Raw genomic sequence first — 20,960 nt, 5'->3', positions numbered from 1 at the left:
TTAGATGTTTACTGGGTTGGTCTCATTATCCCCATGTATACGACGTATTTTTGACGTAACATCTTTAAATTAGGTGTTGTTTTCTTAGACCACACTGCCGTTCTAAGAAGAACAAATAAACTTTCAAGTGGGGTAAATCCATTTATTTAGACAGTGAAAAAACAGGTACAAAAGTCTAGATATTTCGGTCACATATACAGCGACCGTCTTCAGTTGAAATACTAAAATAATAAAATTGAAACTATCCTATTTATATGAAAGAAAATAAATAACTTATCGGGTCATTCACAAAATAATGAACTTCCGGATTATTCACTGGAATATTTTTAGAGAGAGTTCATTGACAAAGTTCATTCAAAGTTCTTGATTTAAATTTTTTTCTTTAATCTTGCCCTAATGTAAAACAAATTTCCAATGAAAGTGGTAAAGCCTTCCGTGTCTTCTAATTGCAAACCAAATGTTGAGTTTTTAGATGTTTACTGGGTTGGTCTCATTTCCCCATGTATACGACGTATTTTTGATGTAACACCTTTAAATTAGGTGTTGTTTTCTTAGACCACACTGCCGTTCTAAGACGAACAAAGAAACTTTCAAATTGGGATAAATCCATTTATTTAGACAGTTAAAAAACAGGTACAAAAGTCCAGATATTTCGGTCACATATACAGCAACCGTCTTCAGTAGAAATACTAAAACAGTAAAATTAAAACTAGAATATTTATATGAAAGAAAATAAATAGCTTATCGGGTCATTCACAAAATAATGAACTTCCGGATTATTCACTGGAATATTTTCAGAGAGAGTTCATTGACAAAGTTCATTCAAAGTTCTTGATTTAAATTTTTTTCTTTAATCTTGCCCTAATGTAAAACAAATTTCCAATGAAAGTGGTAAAGCCTTCCGTGTCTTCTAATTGCAAACCAAATGTTGAGTTTTTAGATTTTTACTGGGTTGGTCTCATTTCCCCATGTATACGACGTATTTTTGACGTAACATCTTTAAATTAGGTATTGTTTTCTTAGACCACACTGCCGTTCTAAGACGAACAAATAAACTTTCAAATGTGGATAAATCCATTTATTTAGACAGTGAAAAAACAGGTACAAAAGTCTAAATATTTCGATCACATATACAGCAACCGTCTTCAGTAGAAATACTAAAATAATAAAATTGAAACTAGCATATTTATATGAAAGAAAATAAATAACTTATCGGGTCATTCACAAAATAATGAACTTCCGGATTATTCACTGGAATATTTTCAGAGAGAATTCATTGACAAAGTTCATTCAAAGTTCCTGATGTAAATTTTCTTCTTTAATCTTGCCCAAATGTAGTACAAATTTCCTATGAAAGTGGTAAATCCCTCTGTGTCTTCGAATTAGAAACCACATGTTGAGTTTTTAGATTTTTACTTTGTTAATCGCATGTCCCCATATATACTACGTATTTTTGACGTAACACCTTTAAATTAGGTGTTGTTTTCTTAGACCACACTGCCGTTCTAAGACGAACAAATAAATTTTCATATAGGGATAAATCCATTTATTTAGACAGTGAAAAAATAGGTACAATAGTCCAGATATTTCGGTCACATATACAGCAACCGTCTTCAGTAGAAATACTAAAATAATAAAACTGAAACTAGCATATTTATATGAAAGAAAATAAATAACTTATCGGGTCATTCACAAAATAATGAACTTCCGGATTATTCACTAGATTATTTTTAGAGAAAGTTCATTGACAAAGTTCATTAAAAGTTCTTGATTTAAATTTTTTTATTTAATCTTGCCCAAATGTAATACAAATTTCCAATGAAAGTGGTAAAGCCTTCCGTGTCTTCTAATTGCAAACCAAATGTTGAGTTTTTAGATGTTTACTGGGTTGGTCTCATGTCCCCATGTATACGACGTATTTTCGACGTAACACCTTTAAATTTGGTGTGGTTTTCTTAGACCACACTGCCGTTCTAAGACGAACAAATAAACTTTCAAATGGGTATAAATCCATTTATTTAGACAGTGAAAAAACAGGTAAAAAAGTCCAGATATTTCGGTCACATACACAGCGACCGTCTTCAGTAGAAATACTTAAATAATAAAATTGAAACTAGCATATTTATATGAAAGAAAATAAATAACTTATCGGGTCATTCACAAAATAATGAACTTCCGGATTATTCACTGGAATATTTTCAGAGAGAGTTCATTGACAAATAGGTAGTCTATACCTAACCTAACCCTGAATTGGCATATATAGGGGAGGGAGGGCTGAAATTAATTCCCGATAGAAATGCTTATTATATTCGTAATCAGCATAAAAAAGGCATCGAATGGTGTATTCACTTTAGTCCTAACTCAATAATATGATTTCGTATATATTGACCAAATTTTGAGGATAAGCTCCCAGGCCCAAAGTCTAAAGCTCTTTTTTGATCCTGGGACTGAGGATGCCGAGGGGCTAAATCATCGAATTGTTGATCCTGGAAGCGAAATTCAGTTTCAGCAAATGTTTATAATTACCTGTAAATCAAGCACCAATGTTAAAAAGTAATTTATATTGAAAATGAATTGTGTAGTTGTCAATTTATTTGGCTAAAAATTTAAGTATGAATTATTTTTCACTTAATGAAAACACTGTACCGGGCATCATAAGCCCAAGCAAGGCAAACGCCCGCATGCATGTAATACAAGCATTTTTAATTTATCAGAACCCAAAAATGAATGACATATTTGAAATATTTCTGAACGCCCAGAAAGAACCCAAAGTTGATCTCTCCTGTAACTTAATATGTCTCTACGAAATGTGTTTGCCAACAGAAGCCAAATATCATATCTAAAGTTAGCAAATCACAGATAGTGCGGGTATACAAAAAAGAATTCTACTGAGGGGGAGCCGGATTTCCGGCCATTATTTCGTAACAATCAGAAATCAAATAAAAAAACATTTTTGTTTTCAGCTGAAAGTAAGGAGGAACATCAAAACTTAAAACGAACAGAAATTATTACGTATATAAGGGGGGGGGGGGATAGCACCTTCCTTAATACCTCGCTGTTTGCGATGAAGTTTGCCTTTTTGTCCCAGTTCTTTGAAACTACTCATAAAACACAAGGGCCGTTTAATCGGAATAATAACCCTTTTAAAATATTCTAGAAAAGTCAAAATTTAGCGTAAAGAACGCAAGGAACTCGCGAACTCGCAAAATCCCAGGCAATCTGGTGTTTATTTACCTTTGAATCTGGCGCCCAAGTTAAAAATAAAATTATACTGACAATAAATTGATTATTTGAATACTTATTTGGCTGAAAATATAAGTATGAATTAATTTTCACTTGATAAAAACACTGTATAGAGCATCATAAGCCCAAGCAAGGCCAACGCCCGCATGCATGTAATACAAGCATTTTTAATTTATCCGAACCCAAAAATGAATGACATATTTGAAATATTTCTGAACGCCCAGAAAGACCCCAAAGTTGATCTCTCCTGTAACTTGACATATCTCTGCGAAATGTGTTTGCCGACAAGAGCCAAATATCATTTCTAAAGTTAGCAAATCACAGATGGTGCGGGTATACACAAAAGAATTCCACTGAGGGGGAGCCGGATTTCCCGCCATTATTTCGTAACAATCAGAAATCAAATAAAAAAACATTTTTTTTCCATCTTTCCATCTTTTTTAAATCCAGTTTCTTTTTTAAACTTTAAATTCAGTATATAAAGAATTTTCTCTGAAAGGGATTCGAACCCGGATTTCCCGCCTGACAGTCAGGAACAGCGACCATTGTACCACAGAGACACTAACAGACTTATTATTTTAGCGTCCAGTATCTATTTTTGACGCAAGCAAATCCCCACAAAACTTGATATTTGGTTTTTGGAAAATAGGTTTTTGGAAAGTTCATTATTTTGTGAATGACCCGATAAGTTATTTATTTTCTTTCATATAAATATGCTAGTTTCAATTTTATTATTTTAGTATTTCTACTGAAGACGGTCGCTGTATATGTGACCGAAATATCTGAACTTTTGTACCTGTCTTTTCACTGTCTAAATAAATAGATTTATCCCCAATTGAAAGTTTATTTGTCCGTCTTAGAACGGCAGTGTGGTATAAGAAAACAAAATCAAATTTAAAGGTGTTATGTAAAAAATGTGTCACATATATTAGGACATGAGATCAATCCAGTGAACATCTTAAAACTTAACAATTGGTTTGAAATTAGAAGACACAGAAGGCTTTACCACTTTCATTGGAAATTTGTATTACATTTGGGCAAGATTAAAGAAGAAAATTTAAATCAAGAACTTTGAATGAATTTTGTCAATGAACTCTCTCTGAAAATATTCCAGTGAATAATCCGGAAGTTCATTATTTTGTGAATGACCCGATAAGTTATTTATTTTCTTTCATATAAATATGCTAGTTTCAATTTTATTATTTTATTATTTCTACTGAAGACGGTCGCTGTATATGTGACCGAAATATCTGGACTTTTGTACCTGTTTTTTCACTGTCTAAATAAATGGATTTATCCCGATTTGAAAGTTTATTTGTTCGTCTTAGAACGGCAGTGTGGTCTAAGAAAACAACACCTAATTTAAAGGTGTTACGTCGAAAATACGTCGTATACATGGGGAAATGAGACCAACCCAGTGAACATCTAAAAACTCAACATTTGGTTTGCAATTAGAAGACACGGAAGGCTTTACCACTTTCATTGGAAATTTGTTTTACATTTGGGCAAGATTAAAGAAGAAAATTTACATCAAGAACTTTGAATGAACTTTGTCAATGAACTCTCTCTGAAAATAATCCAGTGAATAATCCGGAAGTTCATTATTTTGTGAATGACCCGATAAGTTATTTATTTTCTTTCATATAAATATGCTAGTTTCAATTTTATTATTTTAGTATTTCTACTGAAGACGGTCGCTGTAGATGTGACCGAAATATCTGGACTTTTGTACCTGTCTTTTCACTGTCTAAATAAATGGATTTATCCCCATTTGAAAGTTTATTTGTTCGTCTTAGAACGGCAGTGTGGTCTAAGAAAACAACACCCAATTTAAAGGTGTTACGTCGAAAATACGTCGTATACATGGGGAAATGAGACCAACCCAGTAAACATCTAAAAACTCAACATTTGGTTTGCAATTAGAAGACACGGAAGGCTTTACCGCTTTCATTGGAAATTTGTTTTACATTTGGGCAAGATTAAAGAAGAAAATTTAAATCAAGAACTTTGAATGAATTTTGTCAATGAACTCTCTCTGAAAATATTCCAGTGAATAATCCGGAAGTTCATTATTTTGTGAATGACCCGATAAGTTATTTATTTTCTTTCATATAAATATGCTAGTTTCAATTTTATTATTTTAGTATTTCTACTGAAGACGGTCGCTGTATATGTGACCGAAATATCTGGACTTTTGTACCTGTCTTTTCACTGTCTAAATAAATGGATTTATCCCCATTTGAAAGTTTATTTGTTCGTCTTAGAACGGCAGTGTGGTCTAAGAAAACCACACCAAATTTAAAGGTGTTACGTCAAAAATACGTCGTATATATGGGGAAATGAGACTAACCCAGTAAAAATCTAAAAACTCAACATTTGGTTCGCAATGAGAAGACACGGAAGGCTTTACCACTTTCATAGGAAATTTGTATTACATTTGGGCAAGATTAAAGAAGAAAATTTACATCAGGAACTTTGAATGAATTTTGTCAATGAACTCTCTCTGAAAATATTCCAGTGAATAATCCGGAAGTTCATTATTTTGTGAATGACCCGATAAGCTATTTATTTTCTTTCATATAAATATTCTAGTTTCAATTTTATTATTTTAGTATTTCTACTGAAGACGGTCGCTGTATATGTGACCGAAATATCTAGACTTTTGTACCTGTCTTTTCACTGTCTAAATAAATGGATTTATCTCCATTTGAAAGTTTATTTGTTCGTCTTAGAACGGCAGTGTGGTCTAAGAAAACCACACCAAATTTAAAGGTGTTACGTCGAAAATACGTCGTATACATGGGGAAATGAGACCAACCCAGTAAACATCTAAAAACTCAACATTTGGTTTGCAATTAGAAGACACGGAAGGCTTTACCAATTTCATTGGAAATTTGTTTTACATTTGGGCAAGATTAAAGAAGAAAATTTAAATCAAGAACTTTGAATGAACTTTGTCAATGAACTCTCTGAAAATATTCCAGTGAATAATCCGGAAGTTCATTATTTTGTGAATGACCCGATAAGTTATTTATTTTCTTTCATATAAATATGCTAGTTTTAATTGTATTATTTTAGTACTTCTACTGAAGATGGCTATTGTATATGTTATCAAAATATCTAGACTTTTGTACATATTTTTTCAGTGTCTAAATAAATGAATTTATCCCTATTTGAAAGTTTCTTTGTTCGTCATAGAACGGCAGTGTGGTCTAAAAAAACCACACCCAATTTAAAGGTGTTACGTCGAAAATACGTCGTATACATGGGGAAATGAGACCAACCCAGTAAACATCTAAAAACTCAACATTTGGTTTGCAATTAGAAGACACGGAAGGCTTTACCACTTTCATTGGAAATTTGTTTTACATTTGGGCAAGATTAAAGAAGAAAATTTTAAATCAAGAACTTTGAATGAACTTTGTCAATGAACTCTCTCTGAAAATATTCCAGTGAATAATCCGGAAGTTCATTATTTTGTGAATGACCCGATAAGTTATTTATTTTCTTTCATATAAATATGCTAGTTTCAATTTTATTATTTTAGTATTTCTACTGAAGACGGTCGCTGTATATGTGACCGAAATATCTGGACTTTTGTACCTGTCTTTTCACTGTCTAAATAAATAGATTTTTCCCTAATTGAAAGTTTATTTGTCTGTCTTAGAATGGCAGTGTTGTATAAGAAAACCACACCAAATTTAAAGGTGCTATATCAACAATGTGTTACATATATTGGGACATGAGATCGACCCAGTAAACATCTTTAAACTAAACAATTGGTTCCCAATTAGAAGACTCAGAAGACTTTACCCCTTTCATTGGAAACTTGTACTACATTTGGGAAAGATTAAAGAAGAAAATTTTCATAAGTAACTTTGAATGAACTTTTTCGATGAACTCTCTCTGAAAATATTCCAGTGAATAATCCGGGAGTTCATTATTTTGTGAATGACCCGATAAGTTATTTATTTTCTTTCATATAAATATGCTAGTTTTAATTGTATTATTTTAGTACTTCTACTGAAGATGGCTGCAGCCGACATGATCAAAATATATGGTCTTTGTTACCTGTTTTTTTCACTGTGCATGTAAATGAATTTTTCATCAATTGAAAGCTCATTGCTCCTGTCTGGTACAACAGTGTTGTCTAATAAAGAACAACCAAGATTAAAAGTGTTATGTCAAAAATGCGTTATATATATGGGGACATGAGATCAACCCAGTAAACATCTAAAAACTCAACATTTGGTTTGCAATTAGAAGACACGGAAGGCTTTAACACTTTCATTGTAAATTTGTATTACATTAGGTAAAGATTAAAGAAGAAAATTTAAATCAAGAAAATTTAATGAATTTTGTCAATAAACTCTCTCTGAAAATAATACATTGAATAATCATGAAGTTCATTATTTTGTGAATGAGCCCAAATGCTATTTATTTTGTTGCATATAAATATGCTAGTTTCAATTTTATTATTTTAGTATTTCTACTGAAGACGGCCGCTGTATATGTGACCGAAATATCTGGACTTGTTTACCTGTTTTTTCACTGTCTAAATAAATGGATTTATCCCCATTTGAAAGTTTATTTGTTCGTCCTAACTCAATAATATGATTTCGAATATATTGACCCAAAATTTCAGCTCAATCCGATCCTTCCTTCCCTATTTTCCAAAAACCAAATATCAAGTTTTGTGGGGATTTGCTTGCGTCAAAAATAGATACTGGACGCTAAAATAATAAGTCTGTTAGTATCTGTTGTACAGTGGTCTCTATTCCTAACTGTCAGGCGGGAGATCCGGGTTCGATTCCCTGTCAGAGAAAATTCTTTATATACTGAATTTAAAGTTTAAAAAAGAAACTGGATTTAAAAAATATAGAAAGATGGAAAAAAATGTTTTTTTATTTGATTTCTGATTGTTACGAAATAATGGCGGAAAATCCGGCCCCCCCGCCCTCAGTAGAATTCTTTTGTGTATACCCGCACCATCTGTGATTTGCTAACTTTAGATATGATATTTGGCTTTTGTCGGCAAACACATTTCGCAGAGACATATCAAGTTACAGGAGAGATCAACTTTGGGTTCTTTCTGGGCGTTCAAAAATATTTCAAATATGTAATTCATTTTCGGGTTCTGATAAATTAAAAATGCTTGTATTACATGCATGCGGGCGTTTGCCCTGTTTGGGCTTATGATGCTCTATACAGTGTTTTTATCAAGTGAAAAATAATTCATACTGATATTTTCAGCCAAATAAGTATTCAAATAATCAATTTATTGTCAGTATAATTTTATTTTTAACTTGGGCGCCAGATTCAAAGGTAAATAAACACCAGATTGCCTGGGATTTTGCGAGTTCGCGAGTTCCTTGCGCTTTTTCTTCTTTGCCTCCAGTAAAAATTGCTATTTAAAGAAGAAAAAAGAATTTGCTGTACCAAAGGTAAAATAACTTACTATTTGGTTTTATGAATTGATACTTGGGTGTGCTTGTATTTATCTTCCAAGTTGGGAGCTGTGGGCGCTATTGGTTCTTGGGCGCTAAAGTAAATGTTGCTTTGATCCTGGAAGCTAGATCCGGTTTCAGCAAAGGTTTATATTTACCTTTGAATCTGGCGCCCAAGTTAAAAATAAAATTATACTGACAATAAATTGATTATTTGAATACTTATTTCGCCGAAAATATAAGTATGAATTATTTTTCACTTGATAAAAACACTGTATAGGGCATCATAAGCCCAAGCAAGGCCAACGCCCAAAGGCCCAAGCAAGCAAAGGTACCTTTGAATCTGGCGCCCAAGTTAAAAATAAAATTATACTGACAATAAAAATAAATCGACCAAACGAAAATAAAGGTGGGCTGTCTCAAGGGGAAAGCTTATAGCCCCCCCCGTCCCTCTTGACTGAGGGGGGGTAAATTTTAATAACAAATCGAAAAGGATCAGAATCGAAAATAAAGCGTGACAAGCCACAAGGGGACGACTCACCTGCCCCTCCTACTCCTTCTTCGGAGGGCAGGGGAGGCGGGGGGGTCAATTTTGGGAGGGGGTGGGTCAATTTTGGAGGGAAAACCAAAAATACTCAGAATCGAAAATAAATGGGATCTGCCTCAAGGGGAAGGCTCAGAGGCCCTTCCTTCCCCCATTTCTGAGGGCAGGGGAGGGGGTCAATTTTGGTGGGACAACAAAATGCTCAGAATCAAAAATAAAGCGTGATCTGCCTCAAGGGGAAGGCTCAGCGGCCCCTCCTTCCCCCTTTTCTGAGGGCAGGGGAGGGGGGGGGTCAATTTTGGAGGGAAAATCAAAAATGCTCAGAATCGAAAATAAAGCGTGATCAGCCTCAAGGGGAAGGATCAGCGGCCCCTGCTTCCCCCATTTCTGAGGGCAGGGGAGGGGGGTCAATTTTGGGCGCTATGGAAGCTGTGGGCGCTATGGGTTCTTGGGCGCTAAAGTAAATGTTTTGGGTTCTTAGGCGCTAGTGGGAGCTGGGCTTTAAAGTATCGTTGGTCTTTAGCCTGTAGACCCATCCCTGAAAGTTTCATTTTTCCTAACCTAACTCCTTTCCAAGATAGCCAAAAGTAGCTAAAGTAGAATTTTATCAAAATAAAAATTGTAGTCTTGGTTGAAATAGCAACAATTCAATTTGAATTAGCCTACACGCATGTTAAACTAGCCTAGGCTAGTTTAGCCTAGTCCTCTGTCTTTTCAAACGTGAACAGAATGCCATGTTCCTGACTTTCCTGGACCCCAAACCCCAAGTGAGCTTAAAATTAAACTGAAACTAGCCTAGGTTATTCAAGTTCCAGCCTAATATTTTCCCATTCATGTAGGCCTACAATTAACAAAACTAAGAGATAAACTTATCTTTAGGATCAAAATTATCTTTAACTTAACTTTAGGGCCTAACATTCATTTTCGTCAGAAGTATTTAACAAACCTTTCCTTGGAAAATATCCAAAAGTCAAAATTTAGATCTCTTTTCCTTTGTCTGTCAATAACAAGGCATGAGTGTTACGTGGCCTCAAAGTTAATGGTCATCTTTTGATTCTTATCCTTGGAAAACTTCGAAAAAAACGGATATTTCTAAGCACGTTTTTATTTAAAAAAAAAAGACCCTGTGTATGTCTGATAGGCTTATGGCTGCAGAATATCAGCCTAATGAAAACAGTGTGGTTGTATGGAATGCACTCTGTGAGGATGAAGATCAAGCCGAAGGTATGTTTACCGAGATATGTACAAATGGACTAAATTTACCAGTGATACCCCATTTTTCAGTTGTTGCAATGAAAAAGGATAAGAAATATTTTAAGGTTAATGTAAAAAACAGTGGAAACAAAATTGAAATCCTTAAAAATGGGAAGAAGCCTAAAGGAAGAAAGATAGCAAACCAGGGAAACATTTATGTGAGTGATGATGCCCTATTTTCTGTGAGAGAGGCAAGAGAAAAACTATATGAAAAAATAATTGTGTCTTAAAACGATGGGTATCATTTCATGGGTATCAAACAGAGTTCCACCACATCTTCAGTTTGGACGTCCGGGTGGTATGAAAGTGAAGTTGACGTGTGATGACTGGATTGAGGAACTAGCACATAATCCTCCTCCCTCCACAGCTTCCAGAGGTGCTAAAAAATGAGTGTTTTATTGAATGTATTTAGTTTACTTGTTGATTAATTATCTTTTTTTTTTGCTTGGTTTAATCAAATAGATATGGAAAAGTTGATAGTGATGAATTTGAAATATTTGGGTTAATGATAATTTTTATTTTTGAGTAAATAATTTAAAATGTTTATTAATGTGAAATTATTTTGAGTGGGTGGTAGTGGGCTGATGTCTTTTTGAATGGTTTTGCTTTGTGCCATGAAGCTTACAATAATGTGCTTTTTTAAATTGTATGTCCGCTTTGACGGAATATATTTTGTTATTTTTTTTGTATTTATATAGGTCTAGATATATGTTTAGTAGATAATGATTTTTTTCGCCACTGCCACCCTCTACCGTCACATACATTATTTTTTATTGATGATGGTTAGAGATATTGTTTTACTTCCTGGGAACAGCAATGTCCTGCAAATTGAAAGTCGAAGGGTTGATTTTTCCGGCCAGTTTAATGAAAGGATAAATAGAAATTTAGATACTAATGCTACTGAGATTCTCACAGATGAACCATCAAGGAATATTTTTAAAGAAGGGACACTACCCTTGCATTGTGATAGGGGCCATTTTGGCGTTAACATTTTTCATTAGAATTGTCAGGGATTGAATTCTGCGCATAATTTTTTTTTTATCGGAATTAATAAATACTAATGTCTTTCAGGTATTTAGTTTACTTGTTGATTAATTATCTTTTTTTTGCTTGGTTTAATCAAATAGATATGGAAAAGTTGATAGTGATGAATTTGAAATATTTGGGTTAATGATAATTTTTATTTTTGAGTAAATAATTTAAAATGTTTGTTAATGTGAAATTATTTTGAGTGGGTGGTAGTGGGCTGATGTCTTTTTGAATGGTTTTGCTTTGTGCCATGAAGCTTACAATAATGTGCTTTTTTAAATTGTATGTCCGCTTTGACGGAATATATTTTGTTATTTTTTTTGTATTTATATAGGTCTATATATATGTTCAGTAGATAATGATTTTTTTCGCCACCGCCACCCTCTACCGTCACATACATTATTTTTTATTGATGATGGTTAGAGATATTGTTTTACTTCCTGGGAACAGCAATGTCCTGCAAATTGAAAGTCGAAGGGTTGATTTTTCCGGCCAGTTTAATGAAAGGATAAATAGAAATTTAGATATTAATGCTACTGAGATTCTCACAAATGAACCATCAAGGTATATTTTTTAAGAAGGGACACTACCCTTGTATTGTGATAGGGGCCATTTTGGCGTTAACATTTTTCATTAGAATTGTCAGGGATTGAATTCTGCGCATAATTTTTTTATCGGAATTAATAAATACTAATGTCTTTCAGGTGATCGCTTTAACTGAAACGTGGTTAAATGATAATAACACGCAATTACTACATATCCCTGGTTATAATTTATACGTGAGGGATCGAGAGTATTATCAACATGGAGGCCTAGCAGCTTACATTCAGGCTGATTACAAGGTTTCAATAAGAGATGATCTTACAATATATAGAGAGAAAGTTTGCGAGTGTTTTGTTCTACATATAACTAGAGAGAATTGGAATTTTTGTATTGTTGTAGTATATAGACCTCCACAGAACCTGCTTCAAGAATTTATGGAACTATTTGAAGAAAAATTAATGAAACTTCCGATTAACTCTATGCCATGTTTTATTATGGGGGATTTTAATATTGACCTTATAGATCAGTCATCTGCTAGCACTGAATTTATTAATAGAAGTTTATCTAATGGGTTTCATCCTTGCATAAATATCCCAACAAGAATTACGGGAACATCAGCTAAGCTTCTGGATAACATTATTTCTAATGTACCCCTGAGTCGTCCCAGGGTCCTTATCAACGATGTATCTGACCACTTTGGGGTTTCAGCTAGCTTTAGAACTGTCACGAAGGTGGTTAAAGGCAAAACATCAAGGATTCCAGTGATCAGTAAAAATGCGATAGTAAAACTGAGAAATGATATAGAAAAGGTGGATTGGTACGATGTTCTAGGCGAAGTTCAGGACGCAAATTCAAGTTTGTTTTATTTTTTGAAAAGTTGCAGAGTTTGATAAGTCAAGTAGTCATATTTAAACCGTTTCATAGAAAGAACTTAAGCAAAAAACCTTGGATTAGTCCTGTGAATTGAAGCAAATAAATGTAAGAGATAAATTGTATAGAGCTCAAATAATCAACCCGACACAAGAAAATAAGCAATTATATAAAATTTATGGAAATAGGTGGAATTCAATTTTAAGAAATGAAAAAAAAGAAATATTTTGAGAAAAAGTTTAAGGAGGTCGAAGGTTGTCCTAAGAAAACCTGGGGACTAATAAAAGAAATGATTGGATTAAAAATAAATAGTGTACCTGATGAATTAGTTAGTGTAATGGGAAAGACTTTGAACTCTGAAAAGGACATATGCAATGAATTTCAGAGTTATTTTTCGAATATTGGTCTGAATTTAGCTATGCCAGTTGTACCTGATTGTGGTGATCCAACGTCCGAGTCCTTACTGAGGGACCCCATTGATGTATCTCTTCACCTTAGACTTCTAGCAGTTGATGACATTAAAAAAATTATTTATGGAATGCGTAGTAATCCATCTGTTAGCGATCATATTACTCTAAAAACACTTAAATGCATTTTTCCTGTTATAACTGAAGTTTTATGTGGGTTAATTAATGAGTATTTTCGTCAAGGAAAATTCCCAGACTGTTTTAAAGTTGCCCGTATAACCCCAATTCATAAGGGTGGTATTCAAAATGACCCAGGAAACTATAAACCGATATCTGTTTTGCCCATTATCTCCCGTGTTTTAGAGAAGTGTTTTAGTATTATAATGATGAGTTTTTTGGAGCATCATAAGTTACTGGTAGAGACACAGTTTGGGTTCCGTAGAAAAAGGACAACGGAGCAGGCGATGATCTATTTGACAAATATTATTAATAATGTATTAGATGAAGGTTTTAAAATAAGTGCTATATTTTTAGATCTGATGAAAGCTTTCGACACTGTGGATCATGAACTTCTACTTAAGAAGTGTGAGGTGCTTGGTTTGAGGGATAAATCATTAAATTTTTTAAAAAGTTTTTTAAGTAATCGTTATCATTATGTACAACTAAATGATTCTTCTTCCGAAAAAAAGTTTATTGAAATAGGTGTTCCGCAAGGATCAGTTCTCGGTCCTATATTATTCTTGATATTTATTAATGATTTACCAAGTTGTCTAAATAATTTTTGCTATAGAATAAATGAACGAACGGTAAACCCGACTAATGAAACAGTTTCACTCTTTGCCGATGACACAGCAGCCATTAGGACAGCTAAGACAGCGGAGCTGCTGCAGATTTCCATGAAGGAATTAGTTAATAGAATTATAGCATGGCTGAGGAGAAATAAATTAAGGATTAACATGGCTAAGTCTTACTTTATTATTTTATCGCGATCATCAAACTTTTACCCATGGATCAAGGAATTAGATTTGCCCAATGGCGTTATAAAACGGACTGCGTCTTTTAAATACCTTGGGATTGTAATAGATGAAACTCTATCTTTTAAGGAACATGTTACTTTAACTAGCAAAATTCTGGGACCAAATCTTGGTATAATGAACAAAAAAAAAAACAAAAAAAAACTCCAACATTGTTTACCAAGTCTGTCCTTTGCCATCTTTATTTTTCTTTAATGCACCCGTATTTACTTTATTGTTCCAGTATTTGGCTCTCTACTTTTTCTTCTACCCTAAAACCATTAAGAGTTCTACAAAATCATGCAGTAAGAATTTTAGCCGGTATATCTCCACGTATGTCTATTCGAGAAATTTACCCAACTTTAAAAATTTTGCCGGTTGAAGACCTTCGTGAATTCTATGTATTGTGGTTTATTTTTGGACTGCAGCAGGATGTTCAGCCTCGTTGTTTTGGTGATTTATTGTCCATTAGGTCTGCTGTTCATTCTCATGATACAAGGGGAAGCGCGGACTTCTGTGTACCTAGAGATATATCTTCCCGTTCATGTTTTTCTGTTGTTTTTTTTATAGAGGTACGCGGAAATGAAATAGTTTGAATAATGATATTAAGACTATTGGTGACCCCAATATTCTTAGAAAAATCATTAAGGAACTGCTTTTTGCTGAATATGAAAATTGACTGATGGATTGATTTATTTATTGTGGGGGTTTTGTTGATATGATGTTCCCAGAGGAAGTAAATATATGATATTATTTTGTATTCATTGTTTAGTGAGATGGTATTACTGGTGTCGGTGGCCGAGTGTTCTTTGTTTTAAGGATTTTGTTTTCTCTACCTCCCCCATGAATAAGCATAGCTTTTAAGGGGAGGCAGCAATAATTTTTCGTTGATATGTTTTTTTTTCACAATAAATCCTTCTTTCTCTTTCTCTTTAAGGTCTCTCTCAAAACCGGTCCAGATAAAGGTGAAAGGTCTTACAGAATTCTTCTTGAAGAATTCTGTATTGATTTTCTCCTCTTGAAGAATTCTCTATGGATTGTCTCCTCTTGTTATTAAATTAAAAAAAACAATTTTTTTCAACCGAAAGTAAGGAGCAGCATTGAAACTGAAAACAAGCAGAAGTTATTGCTTATATTAGGGGTTCTCACCCTAGTCGATACCTTGCTCTTTACGCTAAAGTTTGACTCTGTCTCACAACTTTATTTTTTTTTAATAAAAAATTTTAGCGTAAAGAGAGAGATGTTGAGGAGGGAACAGTCCCTTTTATATACGGAATAATTTCTGTTCATTTTAGGTTTTAATGTCGTTCCTTACATTCAGTTAAAAAAGAAATTATATAATTTCTGATTGTTTTTGGATTAATGCAGCTTTGATTTTGGCTCACCGTACATGAATAATCAAAATGAAATTTACTTATTAGTTTTACATTTTTTGACTAAATGGCTTTCTCGAAATTTTGATCTGACGGAACTTACGAAATAACTTACGTAATGAACTTCAATATTCGTATATTTTTATTACTTAAATGAGGGGTTTTCCCCCTTGTCAATACCTTGCTCTTTACGCTAAAGTTCTAATTTTTTTTCCAATTCTTTAAGATTGACCCCTGAACCACAAAGGCCGTTTAATTAGAAATGATAGCTTTTTTGAAACTACCAAAAAAACTTTAGCATAAAGAGTGAGGTATTGAATAGGGGGAGAACCCCTCATATACGTAATAATTTTTGGTCCTTTTAAGTTTTAATGTTGCTCCTAACTTTCAGTTGAAAAAAATTGTTTTTGTATTTAATTTATGATCGTTTTTTAAAATAATGCTGAGAAATAGGTGCCCCCGGGATAGAAATTTCCCTTCCCCCAGGAAAATATCCTCCATGGAAAGATCCTCCCACGTATCCCCCTCCTCCTATCCCCCTCTCAATCAGGAAAAATCCCTCTTGAAAACGTCAGCATACTTCCAAATAACAAATGCTAGATATAAACAATGGGCAAAGTTCATAGCTTGCAGCCCTTCCCCCGGGGACTGTGGGGGATTAAGTCATCCTTAAAGGGACATTTGTTTTGGTTCTCGACTATGCTGAACAAAATGGCTGTCTCAAAAATTTTATCTGGTGCCTTTGGGGAAAGAATGAGCCTAAGAGGGGGCCTAATTGCCCTCTAATCTCTTTGGTCACTAAGAAAGGGCACTAGAACTTTTAATTTCCGTTCGAATGAGCCCTCTTGCAATATTTTATGACCACTGGGTTGATACGATCACCTCTAGGGAAATAAAACAAAAACAATCAAATAAACTTCCATCCGTGACCTTTCTTCTGTGAATAAATGCAAAATTCCACATTTTTGCAGATAGCAGCTTGAAACCTCTACAGTAAGGTTCTCTGATATGCTGAATATGATGGCTTGATTTTCATTAAGATTATATTAGTTTTAGGGGAATTTTCCCCTTTTTCGAAACTAAGGTCAATATTTTCAGGTATGTAACTTTTCAGTTATTGTAACTTTTGGTACTTTAGACAAAACTTGATGGAATTTAAATATGTGAATTCAGCATAAAAATCCAATTCTTTTGATGCATCTACAGGTATCAAAATTCCGTTTTTTAGGGTTTTGGTTACAATTGAGCCGGGTCACTACTTACTTACAGTTCGTTACCAACGAACTGTTTGACTCTACCATATCGTGTTGGTTAGGCCTGGGTCTGACTTGAAAAACGATCAGAAATTAAATAAAAAAGAGCTTTACAACTGAAAGCACGGAACAGATTTGAAAGCTATTTGAACAGATTATTCGTTATACGAAGGGGGCTGTCTCTTCCTTAGCTCCTTACTCTTAATTGTGAAGTTTGAAATTTTTTTTACTTTTTTTGGTTTCCAGAAAGTTTGCAATTGGAAAGATAAAATTTTTCTAAGCACTAAAAATACTCATGTTTAATGAGCAAGGTCTCGAAAAGGGAGCAGCTCCCCTTATATAGAGAGTAATTTTTTACGGTGTTGTACAGAGTAACATATTTGTTTTAAGTTTTAAGCTTGATCCTTAGTTTAGTTGAAAACCCCTTTCTACGTGTTTAATTACATTCCATTAAACTGTAAAGTTTTATGGATGCAGTACTTTTGGTAACGCAAAAAAAAACGATCAATATCCAGTGATCTCTGTTTGGATTTTGATGAGTAATCAAACAGTTGGTAGTAATGAACTGTAAGTACAGAGTGAAACTCTAAAAAACTGAATTTTGATACCAATTGATATATCAAAAGAATTGGCTCATTATGCTGACTCAAAATATATAAGCGTTATTAAGTTTAGGGTTACCCATCAAAAGAGCCTGAATCATAGGGTTTAGAGTTCTAAACCCTATGATTTCTAAGAGCCAGAATATAATTAGTACTTTACAGAAAAAAATTCAAATGAATTTACTGAAAAAAATGTGCATTGTCAGTTTAATATACATATGCTGATATTCCTTAAAATCTTGATTAATTTTTGATTTCTTAAAGTTATAAAAGTGAAAACATTTAAAAGAATTTTTTTCAGTAAAGTACAAATTATATTCTGGCTCTTGGAAATGGTAGTTGCCACACTCAGGCTACACCTGAGAGCACAAGGATAAGAAAGACGGCCTCCCAAGCTCAATCTGAGTAGTCTGGCTACATCTGAGATGTAATAGAAGTATGCTCTTGATATCTCTAACCGGTTTAGCTGCCTCCAAGCTCTGGACGACCCTGAAGTAGCCTGGAATTCTTTCAAAGATAATGTACTCGATTCTGCTGGCAGTACCATTGGCCGCAGCATACACAAGAATAAACCCTGGATATCCCAGGAGACTCTGTCTGTAATTGAGCTGCCCCGGAAGGCCCGCTTAGCAAAGAATATGCCAGAGTGCAGACGACTCAATGGCCTGCGCAATAGCCTACTGCACAGTGATAGGAAGACCTTTGTTGACAAGAAAGCCAGCGATCTTGAAGATGCTTCAAGAAAAGGAAACACCTGCTCCCTGTACACCTCTGCGAGCTGACGGAAGGGAAGACTTCCACCGTGAGCCATGTTTTGTCTGCTGACGGAAGCATGCCAGATGACGATGCAGGCCAACTCTCTGCCTGGAGCAGCTACTTCTCAACTCTTCTGAATGCCGAGGCAGTTGCTCATCCCGACCCTGATTTAATTCAAGCAGCAATGACCACACCCGAGGCTACTTCCGACCTCGTGTTGCAACCGTTTACCACCATTGAGATTCCAAATGCTGTAAAACGGTTAAATAATAATCAAGCCCCCGGCGTTTGTGGTATTTCTGCAGAACTCCTCAAGTACGGGGGTGCAGCGATGATTCTGTGGCTCCAGCCAATCTTCTCAGTTGTATGGACAACGGAAAGCATACCGAATGACTGGCGTGCTGGCATCATATTACCGCTCTGGAAACGTAAGGGCAGCTGTCAAATCTACTCCAACTATCGTGGGATCACGCTTCTCTCCGTTCCTGGTAAACCCTTCGCCATGTCACTCCTGGACAGGTGTTCCACCTTTTTGCGCAGAAAAAGAAGAGTCCAGCAAGCCGGATTCATGCCCAGCAGGTCGACGACGGAGCAAATGTTTACTATGTGCCAGTTGATGGAGAAGACGCGAGAGTTCCACCAAAAAGTTTACATCACATTCGTGGACTTTAAGGCTGCCTTTGATTCTGTTGATCGCCGTTCATTTTGGCTAATACTAAGAACTACGGGTCTACCCAAGAAATATTGCTCACTCTTTGAAAAGCTGTATGAGGATACGGAAAGCTGCATGCAGGTCAATGGAAGACGCAGTCCCAATTTTTCGGTGAAGACTGGCGTCCGGCAAGGTTGCGCCACCGCTCCTTAGCTTTTCAACTGCGTCATAGACCATGTTATGACTAGCACGACGAATCGCCTTCAGTTTGGTCTTCTGTTCGGAGACCGGCTACTCGCTGATGCTGACTTCGCCGACGACATAGTGCTTGTTGCGAGCACCGTCGAAAACATCACCAAAGCTCTCCAGGTGCTCTCAGAAGAAGGCTCGAAAGTTGGACTGAAGATCAGCTGGCAGAAAACCAAAGTTATGGTCCTTGAGCCCCCCACGTCCTGTTCTACTGTAAAGGAAGTCAACATCGGAAGCAACCAAGTAGATGTGGTTGAAGACTTCACTTACCTGGGATCTATTCTGTCGAATGATGGCTTAATCACAAAAGAGCTTACATCTCGAATTGCCAAAGCTTCAGCACTTGTTGGGAGGCTTAGCAGCATCTGGCGAAAGCCAAACATAAGCCGCTTTACCAAAATGCACATTTACAATGCGTCAGTCAGCACCGTCCTCAGCGTCGTCGATATGGCTCAGACGAAACATCTCCGAAGAATTGAAAGACTTCACTGGACTGACTTCGTTAGCAACCAGACTCTCCTGTCACGTACGGCTCAAACTCCTTTCTCGACGTAGCTCTCCCAGCATACTGTTCGGTGGTACGGACACCTCCTTTGCATGCCACGCGACGCCCCAGCACGGGTCGCATTCGACTTCGACTCCACCCTTCACGGATGGAAGTGACCCAGAGGACACCCACCCACAAGGTGGAAAGACAAAGCCGATGAATTCCTCACCCAAGCCCACATCCCGGTGAAAGAAGCTGCGATCCTGGCAAGCTATAGGTCAACCTGGAGGCGCTTAGTCTCATCGTCCTCTACGCCGAACCCACGGCAGGAGCCCAAAGTCAAGTAAGTCAAGTTTTGGAAATCATAGGGCTTAGAACCCTGCTCATATTAATTTCTGCTCATTTAAGTTTGAATAATTTTAATTTCTGTTTGTTTTGGATTTCATTTATTTATTAATACTGATTTGTGGTAGGTTTATGCTTGGTAGATAATTTGACTCTATTTTTGTTCAATTTTGTTTTAGTAGAGTTCTTTACTTTTTTTTGAAAAACTTATTTTGTGCAAAAAGTTTTTTTGATTAATTTCTGATCATTTTATATTCACATAGTCTTTTTCAGGGAGAAAGAGTGAGCCTCTTCTGAAGTTAAACAGCCATCCCTTCCATAAAAACCTTTAATACCCCCTGGGCATAACTTACAACCCTTACCCCTAGTCTCTAGGGTTTTTTTAACCCCCAAAGCCTTGTTATATGATATTTAGACTATTTTCAATAGAATGGCTATCTCAAAATTCTATTAGACACACTTTGGGACAATATGACGTGTGTGTAGGGGGAATAGGGTAGCTGCCCTCTGATCACTTTGACTCTTAAAAAGGGCACTAGAGTGTCTGATTACCAATCCAATGAGCCCCCTTCAAAGTATATATAACTACAATTTTTACAAAGACCCTATATGTACCCAGGGCAAAACTTAAAACCCTTGCCCTGAGGGCTGGGGGATTTGTTATACTCAAAGACATAATTTCCAGACCTTTCCGATAGGCTTAACAAAATGACTATATCGAAATTTTGACTGCAACTGTTCGAGGAAACGATAAGCGTGGAGGGAGACACGCCTTGGTTGTCATCCTCAAAGACGTAATTTTCAGAACTTTCAACTACTTTTTACAAAATGAATATCTCAAAATTTCGATTGGATGTGTTGGGGTAAATGGTGGGCGTTGAGGGTGGTTGTTC

General features: G+C 35.4%; 1 pseudogene; it reads right to left on the bottom strand.

Annotated features, from left to right (window-relative positions):
- The window catches only part of LOC148938910 (uncharacterized), a 75,660-nt pseudogene that overhangs the window by 25,635 nt on the left and 29,065 nt on the right, over positions 1-20,960 (bottom strand).

The sequence above is a fragment of the Artemia sp. Qi Xiang Cuo genome, unplaced genomic scaffold (assembly GCF_049724085.1).
Source record: "Artemia sp. Qi Xiang Cuo unplaced genomic scaffold, ASM4972408v1 HiC_scaffold_32, whole genome shotgun sequence".
In the NCBI taxonomy this organism is placed as follows: Eukaryota; Metazoa; Arthropoda; class Branchiopoda; order Anostraca; family Artemiidae; genus Artemia; species Artemia sp. Qi Xiang Cuo.
This window is presented reverse-complemented; position numbering and strand designations above follow the sequence as displayed.